We start from the raw sequence: 5,470 nt of genomic DNA, 5'->3' as shown, positions 1-5,470 counted from the left end.
GCACATAACAACAACAAGAAGTCTTACTCCAAGCCCAAATTGCTCATCTCTTTCCTTCTTACATTCAATCAGAGCAACTAAAACACCTTAATCCTGCATTTCCATGGCTATTGACCTCTATTCATTATTAACAGAGTACTAAATGTAATAATTGCTTTAAATATTTGGCACCTTACCGAGTACCTGAGACACAGTAAGTACTCCGTAAATGTTCAAAGACTTAATAAGTCTAACATGCTAAGAAGCTCACTGAAATTACAGAGTATTCCTAAAGTAATATTCCATGTAACCTCTTGTCTAAAATGACCTGTTCTACTTTTGCTACAATATTAGTTCTTCTGCAAATACTCAAATAATGTGCTATCATTTAGAAGTTACAAAACATGGGCTAGGGAAGGAAATGCACATCGTTTACACTGCTTAAACTGTTCTTCCCTACAGGCGCTTCTTCTACTTATCTGCCAGCAACCTCATTTTCATCAGGTTCACTAATAGTATATTTTTTAAAAATAAAAACACAGATGGCAACACAAACTTCAACATTTCCTATTTAGAGTGGAGTTGAGCGAACTATCACTTTTAAAAAGTTTTACAGAACATTTTTAGCTTCAATGGCTGTTATTTCTTAGTCACCTAAAACACCTGAATAAAAGGGAAAGGATATGCTATAAAAAAACACCTTTCATAATGTAAAAGATGGATTCACTTTAATACTTTAATACAGTCCCTCCTGCCACTGCAGAAGTAAAAAGTTTATTGATTCACAAAATTTTCTCCATTTTAGCCTCATTCTCAGATTAGCAAAATATCTAAAAACAGAGCACACATTTTACCCTGGCACAGAAGTTAGCAACTTTCCTATAAAAGGCCACAAAGAAATATTTCAGACTGTGCATGCCATACATCTCTATCACAACTACTAGATTAACCACCGTAATCCAAAGTCAGTTAAATATAACACTAAAATTAAATGCGCATCACTGATTATTACCAAACTTAACACACAAGAAAACCAGCAAATCCTGCTGCTAGTTTCAACTCTGTTAATTTGTGTATAGAAAAAAAATATTTCTTTCAAACCAGAGATTATGATTTCCTTTAATGAACTCAGTAAAATGAACACGGTGCAAAAACACATTGAAAGCTATTAAGGTTATTACTGGACATAGTCATTTTCTCCTCTAGAATTCCTGTTATTAGAGGTGAATTTTAAATTCTCAATTATGTTTACTTCACATTAAGATAAAAAAATTCTTAATATTTGAGGAACTACTCTATTAATTTCATTGCATAGGTACTATTTAAGAAAGTTAGGGAAGTTATAAGCACCAGAACTTCCAAATAATATGTCCTTGCCTACAATTTAAATTACAAAGACACAGAGTCACTATACAATAGACAGTCATAGTGTGAAAGTTTTTGATCCTGTTAAAATAAAAGTCTTGAATTTATTATTTTTTTAAAGCATAAGTTTACAGGCATCAGAGTGGGCATCAGCAGCCCTCAGGCCTGTGCTAAGAACCAGCACTATATATCCAGCTGTGCCACTGTGCCAATACCCCCATCCAGGATCACATCCTGCCACACTGCCATGGGATTCAGCTGTGTATAATGTGCCATTATATTTGTAAGCCTTGTTGACTTTATGGTTTGCTTTTAGAGGTACAACACCTGTCTGTCAGTTAAGTTACTCATGAATGATTTGCATGTTGCCAATTACTCTATATCTTAGATGTGTACAGACTTGAATATTATTATTTGCTCCTATCAGTACAACTTGGAAACAGGAACATTTCCTAAACAACATGCCTCTGGAAACTCTATGAACTTTGATAAATGATGATAGTTATAGAAAGGCTTCAGGCCTTTTGTTCACAGGGTCACTATGAGTCATGTTCAACTTGAGGGCAAGCAACAACAACACAAACATTAGTACAACACATGTCTGTCAGTCTGCTGTACTAGTATAGCTTATGTTGTGCTCTAATGTGGGAATCTGTATCACCAGTGGCTCATGTGGCAAGGGTCACCAATGATGGAGTGGTTGCAACCTCCTAGATTAAGACAGTCTAGGAAGGATTGGCCATTCATTTTCAAAACAAAAGGCTTTCAAAAACCCTATGAACAGAGGAACGTGGGTGGTTACAGTATTAGATACAGAACTCAGATAGAAGTCACTCAAAAACGAGTAGAAAGTGTTGCAAACAGCCATTAATAATGGGAACATGGATAAAGTATGAGTGTAGCAAAAATGGAAGTCATAAGAAATGAAATGGAATGCATCAAGATTGACATTCTGGGTATCAGTGAACTGAGATAGACAAGCATGGGCCACTCAGAATTAGGTAATCACATGATCTAGTATGTTAGAATGAAAAACTTAGGAAAAATGGTGTTGCATTCGTAGTCAAAAAAGGCAATTTTAAAGCCCATCCTAATATACAATGCTATGAGTGACAGGATACTATTAATATGCGTACTAGGAAGACCTATTAATAAAACTATTATTCAAATATATGCACCAACAACTAAAGCTAAAGAGAAGGAGATTAAGAGTTTCTACCAACATTTGCTGAGAGTTTCTACCAGCCTTTGCAGTCTGAAGCTGACCAAATAGGGAAACAAAATACATTCATTATTATTGGTGACTAGAAAACAAAAGTTGTAAACAATGAGGAAAGAATGGTAGTCAGAAAGTATGGACTCTTCATGACAAATGTGTCTGAAGATTAATTTATTCATACCAAATACCTTTTTTAAAAAAAACCCCACAAACTGAGACTTTACACATGGAGCTCACCTGATGGATTGACTGCACAGGAATCAGATTATTATTTACAGAGAGAATCGTTGGAGAAGCAACAATATCTTCAGTCAAAACCAGACCAGATGCCGTTGTGGAATAGACCATCAATTAATTATGTGCAAATTCAAATTGAAGCTGAAGAAAATTAAAACTAGTTCACGACAACCAAAATACAAATTTGAGTCCATCCCAGTTGAATTTAAGAATCATCTCAAAAACAGTTTTGAGACACTGACACCAATTGTCAAATACCAGAGAAATTATGGGAGGATATCAAAGATGTCATCCATGCAAAGTGCAAAAGGCATTGCACTTCTCTGATGAGCAGGAAAGTGCCTCGAAATCAGGATGAACTACTCAAGACTTCCCTTAGTCATGAAGAAAGAAGAGAGGAACTCATAGTTCAGTGTCCTCTTCACTTCTACATCCACATAGTTTTTATTGAGAAGCTTTTCATTACATAATATGTGAATTGGACTCCAAGAGGTTTTTTTACTGTTTCTTTTCTTATTTGCTAACCTTCTCTGTTTCTACAACTACATCTTTATCAGAAGGCACCTTCCGTCTGAAAATCAAGGTTATGCTGTCTCAGGGCTTTAATTCAAGCCTTGGTCTGCTTAACCTTTATAAAATGTCATTAAAAAGAAAGAAGAAAAAGAAAAAACCAAAATGGATGTCAGAACAGACTATGAAAATTGCATTAGCATGTTGAAAAGCCAAAACAAAAGGAAAGATGTAGAGGTGAAGAAGTTGAAAAGACTTCAAAAGGCATCTCAAGAAGATAAAGCTAAGTATTATAATGAAATGTGCAAGGAGCTGGAGTCACAGAATAAAAATGGAAGAACTTACTCAGCATTTCTCAAGCTGAAAGAACCAGCTGCAAGACTGAGATGCTATGAGCACAATTTTGAATGATCCAGGAAGCATCAAAAGAAGATGGAAGGAATACACAAAATAACTGTCCTAGAAAGAATAAGTTGATATGGAAAAATTTAACAAGTTATCATATGAACAAGAGCCAGTGATGATGAAAACTGAAGTTTAAGCAGGACTGAAGCCATTGGGGGGGAAAAGCCTCAGGAATCAATGGAATACTAACTTACATGTTTCAAATAAGAGCTGCAATGCTGGATGTACTCACCAGTTTATGTCAGGAATTTGGAGGACAACCTGGCTGACTGAATGAAAGAGATCTGTATCTGTCCCCATTCCAAATAATGCTGATCCAAGAGAATGTAGAAATTATTAAACAATATCCTGAATATCTCACGGAAGCAAAATATTGCTGAAGATTATTAAAAACAGCTAGAACAGTACTCTGACAGGAACTATCACACATTCAATCTAGTTTTAGAAAAAAGGCTGTGGCACCAGGGATATCATTGTTGATGTGAGATGGATACTGCTGGAAAGAAGAAAATACCAGAAGAATGCTTATTTGTATTTTATTGACTGTGCAGAGACATTAGATTGTGTGGATTGTAACAAATTATGGCTAACAATGAGAAGAATGGGAATCCCAGAACACTTAATTGTGCTCATATGGAATCTATACCTATATTGTCTGAACAGAGCAAGAGAACACTGTATGGCTTAAAATGAGGAGGGGTGTGTGTCAAGGTTGTATCTTTTTTCCATACTTCTTCAAGTATTTGAATAATTTGTATACTGAGCAAATAACTCATTAAACTGGATCCTATGAAGCATGTGGCATCAGAATTAGAGAAAGACTCATCAATAACCTATGTTTTGCAGATGACACAACTGTGCTTGCTAAAAGTGAAGAGGACATGAAATGGTTACTACAGAAGATTAAGGACTCCAGTCTTTGCTTTAGACTGCATCTTAACATCAAGAAAACAAAGGTCCTTACTACAGGACCAATAGCCAACCTTCTGATAGGTGGAGAAAGAACTGAAGCTGTTAATTATTTCATCTTGCTTAGATCAACAATCAGCACCATTCACAAAAGCAGTCAGGAAATCAGATGTACTACACTGGAATTTCTCCAGAACACTGAGGAACAATGATGCCAGTGTGAAGACTAAGGTGCACATGATTCAGGCTATGTCTTTTCAATCACCTGCTATGTATCAGAAAACTAGAAAAGGAACAAAGATGACAAAAGAAAAATTGATGTCTTTAAATTATGTTGTTGGAGAAGATTGCTGAATATCCCATGGACTGGCAAAAGAATAAACAGATATGTCTTTGGAATAGCGCAGCCAGAGTGCTCCTTGGAAGCAAAGATAGCGAAGATTCATCTTTCATACTTTGGACATAAAGCCAGGCGAGGCTATTCCTTAGAAAGGGACATCATGCAGAGGGTCAATTAAGGAGAGGAAGATCCTCAATGAGATGGATTGACACAGCAACTTCAGCAATGAGCTCTAATGTATCAGAGATAATGAGGATGGCACAGGATAGGGTAGGGTTTAGGTTGGCTGTTAATAGGGTCATTATGAGTCTGTACTCAACTCGATGGCACTTAATAACAACAATTTCAAAAAGAAATGAGACATTGTTTGAAATCACTCAGAAAGCTAAATGTGTAGATGACTTTTTTTTCTAATTGCTTAATGCTATTATAACATTAATGAACAACAACTCAGAAGTGGAAAAATTTTACTTTTCTACTTTAAATTCCCTTAGGACTGCAGCCTC

At 35.8% G+C, this 5,470-nt stretch overlaps 1 protein-coding gene across 2 annotated transcripts in view; it reads right to left on the bottom strand.

The window, feature by feature from the left end:
- KCTD3 (potassium channel tetramerization domain containing 3) overlaps positions 1 to 5,470 on the bottom strand; it is a 91,430-nt gene that overhangs the window by 24,270 nt on the left and 61,690 nt on the right. The window lies entirely within an intron of this gene.

Source organism: Elephantulus edwardii, unplaced genomic scaffold (assembly GCF_000299155.1).
Source record: "Elephantulus edwardii isolate Elephantulus edwardi_28Jun2011 unplaced genomic scaffold, EleEdw1.0 scaffold00090, whole genome shotgun sequence".
Lineage (NCBI taxonomy): Eukaryota > Metazoa > Chordata > Mammalia > Macroscelidea > Macroscelididae > Elephantulus > Elephantulus edwardii.
The sequence above is the reverse complement of the archived record's forward strand: the minus strand, read 5'-3'. Positions and strand labels throughout refer to the sequence as shown.